Raw genomic sequence first — 20,886 nt, 5'->3', positions numbered from 1 at the left:
AGGGCTGGGTGGACAGGGGAGGCTCCATGGCTGATGTGTGATCTAAGGGTGATATTTGGCAGTAAGTTAAGGGTCTACAAAACATATCTTATGAGGAACAGCTGGAGGAGAGCTTGTTTAATATGGAGAAGAGGATCAGGTGAGAGCTCATCCCTCTCTACAAGTCCCTGAAAGGAGATTGTAGCCAGTTGGGGGATGCTCTTTTCTCCTGCACCTGCATTGAGAGGAAAACAGCCTAAAGCTGAGAGAGGGGAGATTCAGATTAGACATTAGAAACAAATGTTTTAGTTTTAGGGTTGCCTGACACTGAAATGGGGGGAGGTGGAGTCACTACCCCTGGAGGTGTTAAAGAGGCGTCTGGAGCTGCCGCTGGGCGATGCTGTTTAGGGGTTATAGCGGTGCTGCTGGCTGGGCGGCTGGACTGGCTCATCTTCAACCTTGACGATTCTCTAACTCTATTATTCCGCGATTCTAAGGAACGACGAGCGGATCGCGGCGGGCGGACGAGGCGGAACGGGAACCGGAGCGGCTCGGGCCGAAGGGGCCGGGCGCCGTGCCCGCCCGGTGCCCGCCCCTCACGGAGCGCCCGCCCCGGCGGCGCGGGGCGGAGCGGCAGCGGGGCTGGCCGGCGTCCCACGCCCGCCTCGGCCGCCTTTTCGGCGGGAGCCGCTACTCCAGAGTGCGCGGTAGCGTGGGCCGGCCGGGGCCCCATGTGGTGCCGACATCACTGACATGGCGGAATCCCCGCCGAGCCCTCCCGGCACTCGCTCCAGCTAACCGGGACTCGCCGCCCCGCACCGCCCTCCCGCAGGTAAGGACGCGGCGGCGCTGCGGGCAGACGGGTGCCGGGCGGGGAGCCCCGCGGCTCCGCTGCGCTCCGAGCGCCGGGCAGCCGCGTCCCCCGCCCCGCGGCGCTTCTCCGGGTCCCGGCTCTTTTGTTCGGCGGCGGGACGCGGCCGCACTCGGTGGAAAGTTTCTCTGCCCGCTCCGCCGGCTCCGTCCGCCGCGGGGAGCGCCCGGCGGGCGGGCGGGAGCGGCCGCGCTCGGGGCTGGCGGCGGGACGGGCGCTCCAGCACCGCCCGGCTGTCCCTGGGGGCGGCCGGCCCGGCCGCTGTCATCGCCACCGCCCTCCCCGCCCGCTGCGGCTCCCGGAGGAGAAGTGCGGGAGCGGTCGGTGCCGGCGGGGGCCGCGGGCACCGCGGGTGCGTGCGGGGCGCCTGCCCGCGGCACCCCCCGAGCCGCGCCCCGCTCCGCAGCCTCCTGCCCGGCCGGGGCTGCGGGCAGGTGGAGGAACCGGGCGCTCCTCCGCCTCCGGAACGTCGGGATCCAGAGGGCATGTTGGAGAAAAAGCTGGGAGAAAGCCGCGACCGCCTGCTCTTGGCCCCGTCCTCCCCGCCGGGCTCCTGGCAGAGGCGGCTTGGGGAAGGAAAGCCCTGGAAACTTTTTATTTTTGCTTGCCAGACACCTTTTTAACATGGCATGCGACCAGTAGACGGAGCAAAAAAGAACAACCCTTTTTAAAAGCTTAACCTCTCTTAGGTTAAGACCACAGCTGCATCCCCCCCTTCCCGGTTCTCAGAAATGTTCTATTTAAATAAGGTTTTGGCGGAGGTAGTGCGGCTTGGAGTTAAATGTAACGAACCATTTATCCCATCTATATTTGTAGAATAGAAGGCGCGGGGCAAGCCTGCCTCTCTCCATATTAGTAATTTTGTATTTCATTTGCATTTCTTTGTGTCCTTTGAGTGTATAAAAGTACTGGCCTTAAAGGGGTGGTTACCCCATCTCGGGGTGGGGGGGACCTGAGATATAGGGAGATTAGAGTTCCTTGTTGGTGTTTTTTATTTTGGATTTTTTTGTTTGCCATTCAGACCCCGTGCTGGGTCTGTGAGAACAGGATTCCCATATCCCAGTTACCTGTGCCCTAACCACAGCTGCTGTATCCCTTAACCGCTTACCCTGCAGAACACACAGTGCGTTCCTGAAAGGTGCCAAACCAGTCTGACTCGAGTTTAACAATGTGCTAGGTAATGGCATTTCAAACTTCCACAGATTTTTTAAGCGTAGAACACTATTTCTCAACCTTTTTTTTTGCAGCAGCAGAGCTTAAAAGAGTTTGGGAGTGCCAGGCCTGGCAGTGCCTGTCCTGGTCTGGGTCTGCGCTTTGTTCTGATGGGGAGCGGCTGGTCTGGACACGGATGACACAATGTGTGCTTGGCTGGGAATCCAGATCAAGGCATCGCTTCCATGAACCTCAGGAATGGCCAAGGGCTGCCTCCTGAGTGGAAGCATCTTGCTCCTCTTGCCCCGTTCACCTACGGCCCGTGTGTCTTTCTCAGCAGTCGCTGCCGGTGCTACCAGTAAGAAAATGATTCTTGGCCGAATTCCCGGGGTCATTTCGGGTCTCGCACAGAAGCGGTCTGTTAGTGCTTTTCTCTTAATCTTCAGCACTTCTGTGGTTCCCTCTCGTTAATTTCAAAGCTGTTGTGATTTGTGGTTGTATTGGGACCCTGCTGTGGCAGAAACGTCTGCTGCCCCACAAGTATCGTGTATTGTTCTTCCCAGTTCGGTATCTTTTAGCTACTTCATGCTTATAATGTAGTTCAGAGATGAGTCTGTGTGGAAGGTGATATATTTTACTTATTTTTTTTCTTTTTTAAAATTTTGTGCCTTTGGGACTCATCTGGTTTGGGTTTGAGGTTGCTGCTGGGACAGCAGTGAGAGGGTTTTTTCATACTGTTAGCCTATAGTTGGCCAAAGGATAAGAAATGAAGGTAGCTAGCAGCCAAAATAAGCTGATATTTTGCTATAGCCAAGAAGCTCAGAGCTGTAACTCCATACTGCAAGTATTTTATCTTTAGTCTCAGAAAAGTTTGTAACTTCCAATCCGAAATGTGTTTATCCTGGCACTTTTTTTCCTACGTGTCATATTCAGGGAACTAAAAGAAGTTTTCTCCATCATACCTGTTTCTTAGCAGAGAATTTGGGGTTTTTTTCCTCCTCACTTTATAGTTTTCTTTATATCTTCTGAGAAAGAGAAGCAGTTAAGAGCAGTCAAACTTCTTCAGTTCATAAATCTGTTCAAGAAAATATGTACAGATCATGCAGCAAACTTCTGCGTGTGTGTGGTTGTATTCATGAACTTTCTAATAAGTATAATTGACTTTTTCCCTCAAAAACGTAGGTTGTCAGAACCAACGTTTACAGTATGAATAAATGTTTGTAGCGTGAGGATAAATGCCTACTAAGTACATGTAATTAAATACAAGGCCCAGAGCCTGAAAACACCTGAATCAAACAAATTACTCTCCACAGTGCTTTTTTTCTGCACTGTAGTCTGCCACTTCCCCCCAAAGAAAAGACATGGGGGCAGATGGAGTGATCTCTTTGGAGCACTTGGGCTGGCAGTTTGGGACACGCTGGGACAGCATCCTGTCAGTCCCCGAGGATGTTGGGTTTAAAGTCTGGAAATAATGTCACTGGAATTGTTTTGAGCAACATGCCACAAGTTATCGAAATTCCATTTGTTTGCAGTAGCCTTTGGTGTACAGCAAATAAAATAAATAGCAGAAGAAGCCAGCAGAGCCCTGTGTAAATCTCAGCTGTGCAAAATACTGGCGAGACAAAGTTTCTCAAGCGTTGCCCCGAGGATTTGTGCCTCAGTGATTGTCTCTGCACTGCTGAGTGGTGGAGGATCCTTTGGAAACAGCAGTATCAAAACCCGTGTTGTTTACGGCCAAGGTTTAGTGTCCCTGTGTGATCTGTCCCTGGAGATGGAAGGTATGTGGGAAGAGGGAAGTTCTTCAAACAAGGCAGTGGAAATAGGAGCCGCTGGATACACAGCGGTGAAAAGCCATCTACAGGCAGGAATGCTGGTATGTCAGCGAGCAGATAACTCCAAACAGCTTCCAGTGGGGACGTGGTGGTTGGCGTTTTTATCAGTTTATTCTAAGCACCTCTTTGCAAAATTAAAGTTGGAAGCCTGCTGGCTGTTGGATTCCAGACAGCTAGGAAAAAAAAAAAAAGAAAAAAAGCACAAACTAATTAAATGTGATTTATTGTGGAATTTGCACCAGTGTTGGAGAGATGAGTTGCCTTTCAGAAATGCTGCTGTGGATGTTAAATCTGTGCTTTGCTCTGGATGAAAAATGACGGTGCTGTTGAGCAAGTACACAAGAAAAACGTCGTCTGTGTTAAAGTCTGTTCTCGAGCAGGAATATTCCCTGGAGGTCCCAGGTAGTGCAGCTTGAACAAATGTTTGTGGTGCTTTTAATTGGGAAAAGGATGGGATTCCTTGAGCTTAGAGGTTAAAATGCAGGGCTTCTCCAGTGATATGCTTTCTGTTTCATCTGAGGAATCCTTTGTTTACAAGTAAATTGTGGTGTTTCTTAGCAGATAACAGACAGAAAGCCAACAGCATAAGAAACACTCTCTATTTGTTTTTCTAATGGTGACAGTTTATAATGGTGATATACTGAAAATTGCTGTGTGGATGCTCTGTTTAGTAAACTGCAGCTATGTATGGTGTTAGTTTTGTAATATGAAGCAATAAACAATTCCTAAGTAATGAAATACATATTTTATAATTTCTTTTTTTGAGAGGACGAAACTATAGCTAATACTAATATGTGGCATTTGCTTGTTCTGGCATCTGCTCCTCATTCTATAAGATACTCAGTGTAATGACAAGATGGATTCAGGAGAGGAGTTTCTGCTGTTGTTTTTGTTGATCTTGTTATTTTTTAGATTTAGAATAACTGAGAGCAAACACTTGAATTCTCTGGAGATGAAGGTGATAAGCCTGTCTGGTTTTTCTGTGTTGAGTTAGTGTATTGCAATTCTGTGGCAGCAATGCAAATTCCTTAAAACATGCTTTACATCCTGGTCTCTTATCATTGCCTTATGCATAGTTATGGACTTCTCTATTATTAGGTCCTTGCAAAGGACTCTAATAATAGAATGTGTGTATACATGTATTTAAACATCTATTTCATGCTTCCAGGAATGCTTCATATGGAATTCTTTGGAAAGAGAGAAGGAAATTCCTTTCAAGAGGCTAATAAAAACTTCAATAAACAACAATTTTACATGACCCTTGCCACCCTCAGAGATGCCTGAGATGCTGTGGACAGATTTCCCCATGCTTTTAATCTGAACTAGCAAAACCAGTCTGCTCTTAGTTTGTAGGTTCTCTGGGCCTTTGTGCAGCTGTGTCAATTTTACATGGTTGCTCCCCATTTTCCATCACCCACTAACAAAAAGCCAGTGTTTATAACCTATATCCCCATGTTCTCTTTTGCCCCAATATTTCTTGCAATTCTTTAGTCAAACCCAGAACTGTAGTGAAGTAAGATGGAGTGATTATTTTGGACCTTGATAGCAGAAGCAGCGTGGGAGTAGAGAGTTGTCCTGATTTGTTTCAGGATGGCCTTACCATTTTCCTTTAGTGTATGGTTAGTTAGCTGAAAGAATTCATTCCACTTTGTAACTTGTCTTTGCTGTAGAAGTATGTCCCTATTCAATGACAATTCAGGTAACATAAGTGACCTTATGCTTGCAGACACTTGAACTGATCTGGGTATGTTACTCAGTGCTATGTATTGCTCTGCTCCTCATTTATTTATTGATGTGGAATAATGCAGCAGAGAAAAAAGGATGAAAGCATTTGTGGATAATGAGAGCACTGGGTAGGTTTCCTTCTGGTCAGCCTGTGTTTTTTGTGGACTTATGTGATGTCAACTCACAGAAGGGAAAAAATTGCCTTCAGTGTCTTGTTACTAGCAAATGTGTGGCAACCAGAAGCATCACTTCATTAGAATGAATTAACAGAGCAGAAGAGACCCAGTGAGAACTGCAGAGCTTGTGGAATATTTTGGGGTCTGTAATGCCTGAATAGTGTGTGGGTTTTTTTTTTTTCTTTGTCTATAAGTACTGATGGAAATGGTGAATTTGAAAAGCAAGGACACAGCTTTGGCTTGACTGACTCCATGAAGGGTGTTACTTTACTGGGGGACTCAGTATTTTGTCTTTCATATGATGTTAAAGTATCAGGAATAATGGCTTATGTTGAAGTGGAAGAAGTTCCTCCTTTTGTGACAAGTCAAATTGGAATATACCATGTACCTGATTCTTCTAGGTATATTTGAACTGGATGCAAATTTGGGACCTAGTTGCATACATGCTTGTGTGTTCTTCTGTTCTTGTAGCAGATGGTAACTGGTGTTTGACTTTGAGGGGTGTGTTTGGCTTGAACAGTTGTGATGTTGGTCTTGTTTTCACCAGTTCTTACTTCACTTTGCTTAGAACACACTCATGTACTGTTCTTTTGTACTGTTCTGCTCTAAAGCTCTGAGGAAATGATTTTATAGTCTTGTTAGGAGATATATTTTTTTATTAACAGTATTAAAAATTGAAAAAAGGGGTTGAAAATAAGCTGTAGATTTCCCCCAAAACATGTGAGTGATCCTCTGTTATACAGCCCTATATTGTTATACAGTCCTCTGTTGAACTGTGGCTACCTTGGGAGGCTTGACTTTTAAGGTGAACAATTTGCTCCTATTTGGTTGCATTGTCTGAAGGTTGGCAACACGTTTCTTGAGGGCTGATTTCCACTGAGTCATCCCCTGAGCAGGGCAGAGGGATGTTCTGCTGCTATCACATCTTCTGCTTTGGCAGGTTAACTAGGAAATTTGTTCTCAAAGCCTGCCTTGGGGAGGGGAGAGCAAAAAGTCTTTATTTTTGAATGCTGGCAAGTGTTAGGAGCTGTGGCAGCTCAAAGAAAAGCAAATGAAAGAAAACAACCATTTCTTACTCTGGATTTTTATGGAATTGGCTTCTGCTTTAGTGAGGGTTTGTTGTTTTTTTTTGGTTTTTTTTATTCCAAGGTCTGCTTTTCTCTGTGTCCCACTTGCCCATCCTTTCTTTAACATACTTATTCATTAGCCACCTGTGATTCTTGATACTACAGTATGGTTTTCCTTCTGTTATCTCTCAGTATGATTTATATTCTGTTGGTTGCAAAGCTTTTAAAGGTGATCCTTAGCCATGCAGTGAGGTTTCTTTTGCTCTTGTGCTCCAGGCTGGAGGCTTGGGGTGCAGCATTTGGTCACAGGAGCAGTGTTCCTCTTGAGCAACCCCTCTGACAATCCCCGAGTCTGGGGAACTGGGCAGCCAGAGACACAATACTTAATTTGGCACAGTGTTAGGTCTTAGCTGGCTTTTCTTGAATGCTTCAGATGTGGGTGAGGGAGGGGCAGCAGATCTGTGTTTGTGGTGGAACACTGCATTCCCTTCTGTCCTCTTTCCTTTGAGTTCGTGCGCTGGCTGTGACGCGTGGCCTTTGCATGACTGGAAGCGTAGGCATGTGGACGTGGGGAATGTGTCCATCCGCATGTGCCCTGGGGTGTGCCCAGCCCTGCAGCCCAGGTGGCCGTGTCTTGGCCCCAAGGTGGGTGCAGGTGACCCAGGAAGGCTGTGGTGTGTGGTCCTCGTGTGCTTCATGGAGTTGAAGTGGCCTGGTCTGACAGGACCACACGTGCTGCTCCTTGGATCACATTGTTGATGGTGCAAGTCCCAGCCAGCCATACAAGGAGGGAAAATCCATCTTCAAAGGCTGGTTCTGAGGAATGGGTCAGAAGTTTCCTGGTTGGGTTGGCAAGGGTGTTATTATAAGGAAGGAAGAGAGGGATTGGTGTAGTGAGGTGGCCTCGTGTTTTGGCTGTCATGTTTAAGAGGTGGGAGTGGTGGAAGGAGTTAAACTGCACATGATCTGTGGAGAACTTAGGCTTGAAGAGTAACCCAGAAGCAGGATGAGCTGCAGAAAGTTGGTGGTGTTATGGAAAAGAGAAAGGGATGGTGAAAAAAACATCTAAATTCAGTATAAATCATAGTTAAGTGGTGCTTCACTTTGTCTGTGTTGATGTCTGAACATGTACATATGTTGTCTCCTTTTAAATGAGTGACCTTACGTGGCTTGGAGGAGCAGAGAAAATGTCACAGTGTCTCAGATAATCCCCTGTAGAAATTGTGGAGTGAAACAACACTTACATTTCTGGATCAGTTGAAAATGACTCTGTAGCCCAAAGACTGACCCCTGCTCTCTGTGTGCAGTGTGACCCTGCAGGTTGTCAGCTCTGCTCTGAACAGTTCAACCTCCTTTTGTACTTGTAGGAAATGTATGTTGGATGTTCTGAGGCTAAAGGGTTAATTTTATGGTGTTTTAGGGTGTAAGTTTGTACGTTTATAAATCAGTTTGCTTGACTGTCAATTTCTTGCTGTTCTGTAATCAGAAGTTTGTTATTTAGGCTGCTGTAGATACCTGCCTGGTCTCTTAATACTGATACAATACCCAGAATAAGCAGAAGTGAAGCCTGGTTTTCTGATACTTCTGTGTTTTGCTTGCACTTAAGCAGGTAGGTGTTTCATTCCCATGGTGTTTCCTTGTTTCCTTGTGTAACTTCCTATTTGTATGCTGTCCTTTTGGTTTATTTGTTATAAAACTAAATTGCATTTGAGTTCAGCAGGACCTCAATACAACAACAGAAGTCAACAAAGAGAAACCTTAAAGGACCAAAGCAAAATGACTTTGTATTTCCCTTTTTGGTTAACTTAGATGTTGGTGAGGTAATAATGTCATGTTCAGGAGTAAGAAATATCCCATGGATTTCACCAGAGACCCAGATAATGTCTTGTTAGATGTCTGTTGTGGACTATTGGGCAGCTGTTGCCACCATGCCAGGAAGTTAAATAAAGTTCATTGCGAGTTTTAGTACTAGATCATAGGCACCAGTTTTGGTTCAGGAAGGTCTAGGGTCACACTCTTACCTGGTACTTAACATGCAGGTTACATTATTCTTAGCTGACCATAACCAGTGCACAAGAAATCTTATGGCTAAAGAGGAATTCTGAGATTTTTCCACAAAGCAAAAGTTCTCTAGAGTTTGATGTAAAAGTGGAGAATAATGACTGAAAGGATAGATTTAGCTTAGATATTAGGAAGAAATCTTTTTATATGAGGGTGGTGAGACTGGCACAGGCTGCCCAGAGAAGCTGTGGCCGCCCCATCCCTGGAGGTGTCCAAGGCCAGGATGGAAAGGGCTTGGAGCAGCCTGGGATACTGGAAGGTGTCCCTGCCTGTGGCAGAGGGTTGGAACTACATGGTCTTTATGGTGCCTTTCAACCCAAACCATTCATGAGTCTATGATCTGAGCCTTAATCCTTGTTCCTTGTGTGTCAGCTGGTGGTGAAATTAACTTGTTTCATTCTGCTCCGCACATGTTTATTTTTGCAACTCCATATGCTGCTCTAACAGATCTTTATTATTGCTTGTTAAGTTCAGCGGTGCTTTTAGTGACTGCACAAAACATAAACATCCTCTGTGACTTTGTTAGGCATGCAGTGCAAACTTTTTGTTGCCTTGAAGGCTGTTCCTCGGGTCAGTGAGCACTGTGAGCAGCAGTCAGGGCACTGTACACCCACGACTGCGAGGAGATGAGGAACAGAACAGAATTGTCTTGTTACCCAATTTAAGTGTCTTCTCCCTGCGAGCTCTCGTGTGTGTGGTGTTTTATCTTTACCCTTTCCTCTCTGGGTTAGCAGGGCTGGATGTGCTCGTCCAGCTGTTCCAGCTGCCTTGTTCAGTGGGCAGGAAATGGTGATGTGGTGGAAATTAGGCAATTCTGCCGAGTGCAACCAAAAGGATCTCTGATCTCTTCCACAGCAGCCACTTCTGGCTTCTGGGTAAAACGAAAGAGTCAAGTAATTCAGATACTTCTGTAACCACAATCTGTGTAAGGAACGAGGTGGCTACACTTGAATTTTTATGTGCCTCTGAATAGGTTGCTTCAGTGGATGTGTGAGAGCTGCTATGTTACTGTAAAAGCAATATTTGTGGATCTAAAACTCTGAAGTTAGACATCAACGGTTTCACTTCCTTTTGGCATTTTGTGATCATGCAGTCAGACAGGATGATATTATGCTCTAAAATGTTGCTGTGAAAAGTTTTTTCAGTTTCTCAGAGCTTCTAGACTATTCCAGTCCTGGCCTTGCTAGCACATCTGAATATCTTTCTGGTCTGTCTTGCTAAATCCTAATATCTCTATTCCCTTTTTCCTTTGTTAGGTTTTTCTAGACTACAGTGTATTGATTTCAGTGTATGGGTTAGTGCAAGGGGGAGGAAGGCGAGTGAAATGTGAGAATTGGGACAGAGAAAATAGGGATATGTGAAGACGTGGAAAATAGTATTGACTGGATCAGTTTGCAAGTTGACCAAGTGTATTATTATTGGCCCTGCTATAATTTAAGGTTCTGTGACGTTCTCTCACAATGAAGCACAAGGAAATACAATAACACCCTCTTATGTGATTGAGTTCACTTGGACAGTGATAAGAGTGCCTCTGAGCAGATCTGACCCAGCCTGGCTCGCCCAGTGCCGTGGTGGAGCTGCAGCTGCAGGGCTGTGGGCAGTGCTGGCTGGGGTGAGGTGCTGCTCCCTGCTCTGCTGAGCCACGTGGCAGCGGGAGATCTGTCCTTGCACTCGGGAGGGAAAAGCAAAGCCTTGGCCTGCTGCCTGGATAACCTCACATGGCAGGCAGAGGACTTGGGTTCGAGTTAGAAAGCGTACGGGGATGGCGGATTGGATCTGTCAGCTTCCCTCCTCTTCTGTCCTTGGAAGAGTTATTTTCCATTATTATGGATATGTAGATTTATTTTTTTTTTAAGTGTCCTGGCTCTGTGGAGCAAGTGAGATGTAACTGTGGTCTGCTGGTTCCCTGAAGGGTTCCCCCAGGATGGCTGGCTGGGCAGGAGGTTTCTCTCTGCTGGGGCAGGGGTGCAGTGAGGTCCTGCCCGTGCTCCCTGGACTGTTCCTCCTCCTGCTCCTATTGCCTGGCAAGTGCAAGACAATTTGAGGGAGCTGGAAGCAAAGTGTAGGTGATTCACATGAAGAAAACTTTTCCTTAAAATTTTCAAAGAAGATTTGACTGGCTCTTCAGTGACTATTTTATGTTGGCTGCATACTGTATAAAGTATCACTGATTTAGTATTTTTTCATATCCCTACTTTTCTCAGAAAATGTTTTGCAATATTTGACTTGTGCATTAATGAAAGGATTTGGCAGATGGGAAGGGGAAGCAACAACTCTTCTCTCATCATACACAGTTGGAAAGAAGAAACAGATAAATACCTTTTTTATCTATTCTAGTATGTTAGACAAAGGTTTTCTTTGTTTTTCTGCCAACAGCAGCTCTTCCTGACCTTTGTGATCAATATTAGCAGTGAAGTTTCTTTGAGCAGATGTGGAGACTTTGTTGTGCAACTGCTCAACCAGAGTGTGAACGTGGTCTGATAGTGGTTATACAGCCATGAAGAAAGGTATCCACCCAAGGGGGGAATCTTATTTTGCCTCTATTAGAGATGGGAAGGGAGATTAACAGTATTTTGCAAGTCCTTCTGGGATTTGTTTTGGAAAGCGTATGCTTTCTGATCACCTATGTTAGTGAAAGATGGGTAAATTGGAAGTGGTAGAGTTACAGGCGCGGGTTACAAGCATGACTGGAAGTGTGGAAAGCCTTTCTCGTAAGATGAGATGGAGAAATATTTAACAGGAAAGAAGTTCCAATGAACTTTACTATCTCTAAATCCATCAGAGAGGTAAACATGGAATGCATACAGGACTGTTTAAGCTAAAAGCCAGTGCTGGCAGATGAACGTGTGGACGCAAGATGTCAATAAATAAAAACTTCTTTAGAATTTGATTGAGCAGCTTAGTCCAAACCCAGCCCAGCTATCTAAACAGGAGCCAACTTAGGGCATGCAGAAAGACCTCAGTACTTCTAATCTACAGGGCTTAATGCAAGGCTGTTAAAGAATATGTGCCTGTGATATTCCCATATGTGAATAAGGAGCATACAAGTGGCAGATGGATTTCAAGGAAGTGGGAGAGCAGAGAACCTGGAATGTAATCTGACGAAAGTACTGTAGGCATTCAGTGCAGGTGCAAAATTCATAATCTAATCCTTATTTCTTAATGAATTGGCACTCAACTTCAACGGGCAACTTCTTTTCAAGTCTGCTTGCCCCTGAAGTTGTGCATGTACAGAGCTGTACAATAATGGTGGTGCAGCTTCAGTATGGGTGCAATCCTGGTGGAATTTCACTTTCATGTCCTGCTACTTTTACTGGTAGAAGGTCCTGATGTAACATGGTTCCAGGAAAGGAGATGGGTGGCTTTCAAAGAGCTTTGAACATCAGGTCAAACAACAAAGGTGCTTTCCAGAAGTGGTGGATCACTTATCAAAGTGGAGAGGTTTGTATCCAAAACTTTACCAAGGATAATCTCTAGGAAAGAGTATGTTAATTCTTCAGATAATCACAGGCTTCAAAGCAAAATCAGAATGCAAGATAAACTTTTGTTTACACTTTGTCCTAGGGGGAAAAGAATTAACAATGTCAGGCTTATACAAATGTGAATTTAAATATTTTAAAATGCCTGAATTTGTGTGCTGGTAGAAGATGGCAGCTGTACTGAACTACAAGGTAAATGTTTTTTAAAAAAGTGAAATCAGTGAACAAATGTGCAATGCCAAGGTAGAAATACTTTAAGTGATAAGGAAAGGAAAATTTAAATTTGGTCATCTGCAACTTCACAAGTGGCTGTAAAACCAGCAAATTGCTAGGTCTGCTTGCACCAGGACTCTGGAAAAGGAAAAAAGCATGTAGAGAAGGTATTATCCAGCTAATTGCTTGGTAGCTACACTGAAATTTCTTGAATACTGACCTATGGTGTTCCCCTTTCCCAGTAGAAATGCTTTTGTGTCAGAAGTTAATGTTTCTTTGGAGAGAGGAGGATGCAGTGAGTCCTGCAGACTTTCATCTGAGCCTTTTCCTCTGCAACAGGATTCACAGGAACTTGTTGACAAAGGTGTCTTCTGTGATACAATTGAGATTTTGGCTTGGGGTGGAATTTTTTGTTTTAGAGGCAGGTTTTACTTAAATATATTATCCACACTCTTGTCTGAGCTTGTGCTGTGCTTTTTCCTGAGCTGCTTGGGGGGTACAAGTTGTTTTAATTGTCTTTATGCTAATTCAGAAGAACTGGGAGCTTGTTTCCATCCATCAGCGCTGGAAAGTGAAACAAAAGCCAAGCAAACTTGCAGATGGTTGCAGGTCCTGGATCCCAGCCACTGCCCAATGGCTCTGTCATTTGCTGCTTACAAAACACTGTGCTGGTGTGGGAGTGTGGACTTTGCCTTGCCTGTGCTGGGCTGTGAGCGTGGACTTTGCCTTTGTCAGGAAGGTGAAGCCCTGAGCGCTCCCCGTGGGGTCCCCAGCCTTTGGCCAGGGCTCCCTGCCAGCGACGTAAGGATTGGCTTGGGAGTTCTCCAGGGTTATAAAACACCCAGCTGTTGAACTTTTAAAAGTTGTGTGACTGGGCAGCTGGGAACTCGGATGGGCTGGAGGATGAGCTGTATTTGACGGAGGAACAATGGTTTCACAAGCGCGCACACGTACTCCCCTCACCCCCTTCTGGGGCCATGGGTGTGCACTATCTGAAATCCTGCTGCTAATTAAACATCACAATAAGCCAGTGCACTTAAAAGTGGCTTTTGTTGGTTTGGTTTTGGTTTTTTTTTTTTTTGTTTTGTTTTTTTTTAAAACTACTCTGACTGGGGAGTTAATGAAGCAACTGGGAACGGCATCTCTCATTGTGGCCAATTGTGTTGGTGCAAAGTATGTTGGAGTTGATTTTTATTGTTCCAGTGGGATTCCAGCCTACTGTGGCAAGGGAAAAGTTAACATGGGCAGCAAGAACTAACTCAGCTTCCAGGGGTGAAAGTGCTGGTGGGAGGCCAGGAGCTGACTGGAAGGACCTGGCTGGGAATGGGGCAGAGGGAGCATCCCTGAGCAAGTTGGCAGGGCCAGGAGCACAGCAGAAGTGATCAGTGGGGCTTTATTTAATGCTGGCTGGGTAGTATGGTTTAGTTTCAGTCTCACCCACAAACTGCTAAGCATTTCCTGATTTAGGAAGGTCAATATGAAAAAACTTGCAGTGTAAAGCTGTAGTTTTTTATGTGGACAGTCAAACAGATCCCATGAAGTGATAATTAGTGTTACTGGCCAGGGCAGGCTGTCAATTTTAGTAAGAAATCATTAAATAAACACTGGTGAATAACCAGTATGCTGGTTCTTCCCTTGGAAGAGACCAGGGCACTAACAGAAGTGATGTGTTTCATTATCCCCATTTTGCAGCTGAGAAAACAAGACACAGAGGTGAAAATACTGGAGATACTTTGTTTGGGGCTTGTTTCAGTTGAGGCTGGACTAGAAATCTTAGTAGTGCTCTGCACATGTGTGGGGGTTTCCCTCCCCAAGGCAGCTCTTGACAAGTGCCTGTGTGCAGTTCCTACCTCTGAAAGCCCCTCCCAGGGGAGGTTTCCTTGGCAAGAGGGCAATAACTACTTGCCTTCTGCTCAGCATATTGTATCTGTAGGAAGCCCTTGTACAAGGCTGACTTGCTGTGGATAGGGGGGCAAGGACAATTCCCCCACAATTGCCAGCTAGGTCTCTGCAAACTAATACAATTGTCAGTAAGCAGTACAGCCTACACCTGATTTTGTAAGGTTGTAGTTCTTTTTTAGAAAGGATAAAGTTATCTTGGCTGACTTGTAATTTGTATTTCTGGTGGGTGCATGAAGTCTTATTTCCATAAGAAGAGGGAATACTACTCACTTCCCCTGGCTGATTCCATCTACTTCAGTAGCTAATCTTTGGGTTTTCATTTCTAATGTTGTGCCCAATTCTGATTTACCTGGCTCCTGCTTCTGCTCCTGTTCTTTAATGTCCAGTCCTTGTTGGCCTGGGAGCACATGAAAATGCCAGCCCTTTGAGAGGGCTGCTGTGCCGTGTGCTGGGCAGTGGGGCACACGGTGTTACCAGCTCACAGATTAATCTGTGGTCACTTGGCTGGCCAGCTCTTGCTACATTGGAGATATTTCATGTTGATTGTGCAGAGTGGGCTCTTTTATCAGTGTTGTGTGGTACCAAGTCAGAGGCTGGCTAAAGAACACACGTGTGCTAACACAGCTATCTCTCCAACCGGAGGTGTAATCTCAGCCGAGAGCGCACTTGGATTTGTTTGACAGGGCCTGTTTTATAGAGAATGACAATTCTGATTATGTTCCTGTCTTTGCATTCCTTATCACTGGAATCCTTCATTGACTTTTGATTGTTTTATCTGAAAGCTGTGTCTTACTAATGGGATGTAATTGCACTGGGCAACCTGCTTCCCTCTCAGCTGCTGGTCCATGGTTAACACAGTCTCTCTCTGCTCCATCCCTCTGCATCAGTGTGTCCTGTTGTTGGCAGTAGCTCAGGCATTTCTTTAAAGGCTCAAATCAAAACTTGACTGAAACATTTTGGGGCTGACTTGCCCACTGGGGTAAGTCAACAAGTGCATTTTCTAGCTCTTCCAAATACTGAACAGAAGAATTCATTAAATTCTTTTCCCCTGCATCATTAGCCCTATTTTCACCTCTGTTTTGCAGTGGGGTTATGCTGCTATTAGAGTTCAGTCCTCCTTAGTTTGTTTTAGAATGCAGCTTGTTTTCTGTTTTCTTGCAAGTCATGGTTATTTTTCTTTGTCTGACTGGTCTTGACTTTAGCCTTGGTTTCACTTACCAAATTTTTGTACTACTTTCACTGGCTATTCTTAGCTTCTCTCTTTTACCCTTTCTTATGCTGCATTATATTTTTGTCTTCTTACCATGGTATCAGGATAGGATTTTAGTTGAAGTGTCCCCTCTTTCTCAAACAAGGGAATCAAAATTTTTCAAGTTGTCTTTTCTGGAAAAACAAAAAAGAGCTTACAGTTGTAGATAAGGTTTTTTGAGTCCGTTTTTCCCCTCAGTTCTCATCAGTTTTGGGAAATTAGCATTTGTTGTTCTAAACCTAAGCTGTACTGACTCCAATTAATCTCCCTCTAATAACATTTGATTGCTGTGGCAACTCAGAAGTTCTCATGGGATGATTCTGACTGGCTCTGCGAAGATGAAACTTGCAGCTGTTGGGTATTGAGTGCACACAAGTCACAAGGACAATAAAACACTGAGGTTTTTTTCACACATCTTATATAGGTTGAGTGTGTATGGTGCAGGAAGTTTTGTTTGCTCTTGAGCTATGTTTGAATTCCCTTTGTGGTGTAAATCAAATAATTCTCTAAGTGCTGTCGTCAGTGGGGGAAGGAAATGGTTTCACAAGTGTTTGCTGTACAGAACTTTGCGGAATAGTTCAAGTAGTTAAACAAAATGATATTAAGAAGCTGCTGAGATCCAACTCCATGTGCCTATCAGTAGGTGCAATACTACTGATGCACATCAGAGTGTGAGTCTGTGCCCTGATGACACAGCCCTGAGTTGGTGCTGCTGCTGAAAGGTCAGTCCTGCCTCTCACTCCCTTTATTCTTGTTTTGGCTCAGTGAGTCAAACTCCCTGGGCTGCTCTGGAAGTCAGCCTTGAATCTCTCCCTGCTGCTGGGTGAGGGCATCCTGGCACAGGCAGTGAGGGTCCAGTGAGGCTCCTGCTGTACCCGAGTGGGGCACAGTGTGTCCTGGGGCTCCTCCTGTGCCTGCTGCCTCACTGTGCTCCCCAGCAGGCAGGGATGTTCCTGCTGGAGTGGACTGCAGAGAGGAACCACCCTTGTTAAATGGACATAAAGTGCATTGGGCTTTGCCTTTAGTCTTTTAGGACTGGTGCTGTTTGAAATCAGTGTCAGTGGTTGTTCTCCCTGAGCACCACCTCCCATGCTGAAGGAGAAGGGTTAAGAGAAGTGCAGAAGTGCTGCAGGTGCTCCTCAGGGCTCTGCTGTGTGTGTGTGTGGGGCAGCTTGCCCTGGGTTGTGTAGTACTCCTTAGCAGGTGATGTGCCAGTTAAACAAACCAGCTCAACTACCTGGTTTTCATTTAAATTACGTGTTCTCCTTTTAGCTACCTGTCCCAAGAACTAATTTTCCCTCCTTTGAAGCTGTCTCTGCTCTTGTTTCTCATGTTTGAAGAGATGGGCTGGCACATTCCCTGTAGGAAAGGGCATCAAGAAAGATCTTCCCTTTCTCCTCTCAACAGCTTGAGGCAGGGATCTGTGTTTTTTCATATTTCCTCACTGCAAAGCAGGTTGCACTGGGTAGCAGCCACCCAGCCTGGCTGTGACAGTGTGTGCAGCAAGAGCACATTGAGCCTGGCTCTGTAAAAAGGGACAGGGCTTCATCTTGGCTTCTCCCATGGACAGGGCATCCCTGGCAGCTCCCATGACCTGCATCTCCTGCTTTGTTTGAATTCTGCATTAACTCTGTGTGGTAAGAATATCTCCTAATTACTCACTGCTAAAACTTGGTGTTTAATAGCTACTTAGAGGCAGAACTTGGATGGGAAGAAAGAGTTCATAGATAAAAGTTGGTCATTGCTTGTTAATTAAAGCCTGTCTTTTCTCAGGGATAATTAGTGCAGCATTGGCAAGAGAGAAACAAAAGTTCAGACAGGACACAGCTGAGCTGTAATCTGCTTATGTTGGAGCCTGAAATAGCAAAGGGTGTGTTTAACTTGAAGTGCTTGTCCAGGGCTCTTTCACTCCTGTCCTTATGGGGGAAGGGATAGCAAGCTTTGAAGTGCAGGCACAACTCTAACGCTGGAATTCCAAAGTATGAATGGCTAACAGAAAGGTAACAGGTACCTTAGAGGTGTGTCTTGGATTCCAGGTGGTGGAAAGAACTACTGGATTATTAACATATCCTTTAATATTCTGGCTGGAAAACTCAGCTACTGGGACACATCCAAAAACAAAAAAAAAGAGCGCTGAGATCTGGAGCAACAATTAATGAGATCTGTTTGGTTTTTCCACCCGAGAATGTAGCTCTGGGTGGTGTTTCCCTCTGTGTGTGTATGTGGAGGTCTGCCCTTGCAGCAGTGCCTCAGCTGGGGTGCACAGGGTCACCTACGCCAGGGCTGCTGTGCCCTCACTGGTCCTGGTCACATCCTGGGGGACTGGCCTTGGTCTGCCCAAGGCTGGCTGAAGGATTTCAGTGCAGGCATGAGAGAGGGCTGGGATATGCCAGACTGCAGATGGGAAGGTCTGTGTAATGCAGAAGGAATTCCAAGCATCTTTTTGGTTAATTCTGTTTTTTAGAGGACTGTTAATGTGGCTTGATGGGAACTTGCACGATGAGTGCAGCTTAAGGCTTCTTGAGTATTTCTCAAAATGGTTTTCTAAAGCCTTCCTTAAAATTTCTTTAAATTGACAATTATTTTACTTAAGGCAACTCAAAAAAGCCCAATCTTTTAACCTTTATTAATTTTCATGAAACTGTTGATAATACCTTGGCAAATACTGACATCTAACCTATTTTACTCCTAATGAGAGAGACCCCTGAGTCTATCTGATTCAATTAAATTCATGCATTCCTACACAATAACTGAATTTTACTGAACTTAGTATACTGTACTGAAAAAGCCTTATTTTTTATAACAATTGATTTGATTTTAAAAGGAAAGACATATTTCCACTGTATTTTCAAATGCTGCATTTCTCTGCAGAATGTGCTGGTGCTATTTCCAGGACACCTGGGAGGATTTGGGATGCTAAGTGTTGCTGCTGAAGTAGTGATGGTGACATATAATTAAAACAACTAAAGCCAGCTTATCATAAACAAACTTCAGAAATGTTCATTGTATTTGGCGCTTAGTGTCTATGAAACTGAATTTGGACAAATGTCTGAGAGGACTTTATATCCTCTGAAATGCTCCATTACCTGTTTTGTTTCCCTCACTTTCCTGGAGATGCTTGTTTTCTGTAGTGGTTGCTCAGGCTAGAACAAAAATGGGAATTTGACAGGCATGTAGGTGGCCTTTTTCTCTGATGCATATCAGCAGAGCTTCATTGTTTTCAAGACACCTATCCCTAAAACACTTAATGTTTTTTAAGCTGTTAAAGTTGTCAGTCATCTGATCAGCTTGGATGGCTCGTGTTTAGATTGTACAATCATGACTGAGAATGTCAGTGCTGGAGTGTGTTTGAGTGGCAAAGAAATGCAGTAATGGGGATGAAGGTTTTGAAAGAAATTATCCCCTGATGAATTATTACCTGTCCAATTTCTCAAGAGGCTTAATGACTTTGCAGATTGAGATGCTGCTGGGAGAGTAAATGCTGGGTATTCAGGAGAGTATACAGTTTCTGTGGATATGGGAGAAAACCTCAAAATGCCTCAGTTTTTTTGATATAATGTCTTCAAATGAATTGTGTTGCATAAAATTGTCTTGAAGGAGGCTTTGAATCTTGTGAATTTGGTTCAGGTTTGTAATTTAACTTCAATAGACTAAAAAGATTTCTGTGAAATTAACTAAAAAGACTTTTACCATTTTGTTACTTTCCTAACTTTCTTTTCAGTTTTACTCAGCAGTGGTGTTTAGTTGGATTGTTTAGATTAAATTAGCAAGTGGTATGATTTTTTTATAGGTCTGTAGTGTGTTGTACACTTGAACTGAAGTTATATAATTAGACATTTTGCTAATGTCTAATTCATTTTGCTTCCATTCTACATCTTTTAGCTCTAATTAGTTACTTGGGTTGCTTTATTTTGCATTACGTTGTTTTCATTTGATTAAGTACACTTCTCTAAGGGTACAGAAATAAGAACATACTAATTGCACAGCGATTTTGGCATGTGTAGATTGCCTCAGTGTCACCTAAGGACAAAGATTTCTCTGCTTACATAGTTGGCTCTATTCTTTTTGTGCCCCGTGGGCAGATGTGTCAGAGCAGACACCGTGCTCTCCAAAATCCCTTCCTTGCTCCTGCAGTCTAGTCAGAGCTTGTTGGCAGTGTCTAATGTAGCTACTTGCCCTTGGAAATGTCTTGATTTCAACTTTTAAATGTTCAGACCCACTAGTTTGGTGAAGTTTGGAGGGTTGGTGGTGGGACAGGAAGGTGATCTCAGAGCAGAGACCCAAAGGTGTTGTGAATCCAACACTGTGAGTTGTGCCTGGAGAAACCAGCAAGCTCCACCTGTCATGAGGTGGAAGGGCAGTTGTGATGCTCTCTGCTGGGAGTAAATTTTGATTGTGGGCATTGCTGGGACTGTAAAACATTTGAGCACAATATTTCTAGAAGCAAATTTCCCCCAGGCACTGAGTGTTCCGGAATCAACATGACTTTATTATAAAGTGCTTGCTCTGTGCTTGTGAGCAGATCAAGATGTCCTTTTCTTGCATTTTACTTTGAACATCAGTTATTGATGTGAGGCACCGAGTAGGCTCTAACCTGTGCCAGCTAACAAGGGGAAGCCAACAGAAATGAGAAACATTACAATTAAACTTTTGTTGCTCCAGTGCTGACTGAAGCCTGAGTGTGTCCAAGCATGTGGTGTTCAGACAACATACATATTTCTCTCTGTGGAACTGCTTTTCAAAGGAAATACTTGCTTTTATGAAAACTGTGGCCATAGTCAAGTAAATGTCTTTAGGTGTGCTCTGCCACGAGAAGAGGTGCAGGTGGTATCTCTTGTGAAAGTCATGATTTCTCTCTTCTATCCCATGCTGCTGTTTAAAACTTTGTTTATATTTGGTCTCAATTAGTCAAACTCCCTTGAATATTCTTACACCTGTGTCAAGGTTGGTGTCCAGGTGCTTGTGGGCAGCATTTGCTGGATGTGGTGGGGGTCATTGGGTGTGGAGTTGAGCGTTGAACTCTAAGATAGAGTTAGGAGAGTCAGTACCTCCGTGTCCATGTGCTGACACCAGGGCCAGTGCACAGGCACCTTCCCTTGGAATGGATCTCCTCTACCCATGAACTTGTCAGATATTGCAAGTGTAATTAATTGGAATGAGAATATCCTTTGGCTAAGGCT

At 44.7% G+C, this 20,886-nt stretch overlaps 1 protein-coding gene across 1 annotated transcript in view; it reads left to right on the top strand.

The window, feature by feature from the left end:
* The first annotated feature begins 673 nt into the window (after positions 1-673).
* The window catches only part of FNDC3B (fibronectin type III domain containing 3B), a 186,166-nt gene continuing 165,953 nt past the window's right edge, over positions 674-20,886 (top strand). The window contains exon 1 of the mRNA XM_066556568.1: positions 674-811. The gene's annotated coding sequence lies outside the window, so the exon portion shown is untranslated. The remainder of the gene's footprint in view (positions 812-20,886) is intronic.

This window comes from Molothrus aeneus, chromosome 10 (genome assembly GCF_037042795.1).
Source record: "Molothrus aeneus isolate 106 chromosome 10, BPBGC_Maene_1.0, whole genome shotgun sequence".
Classification (NCBI taxonomy): Eukaryota; Metazoa; Chordata; class Aves; order Passeriformes; family Icteridae; genus Molothrus; species Molothrus aeneus.
This window is presented reverse-complemented; position numbering and strand designations above follow the sequence as displayed.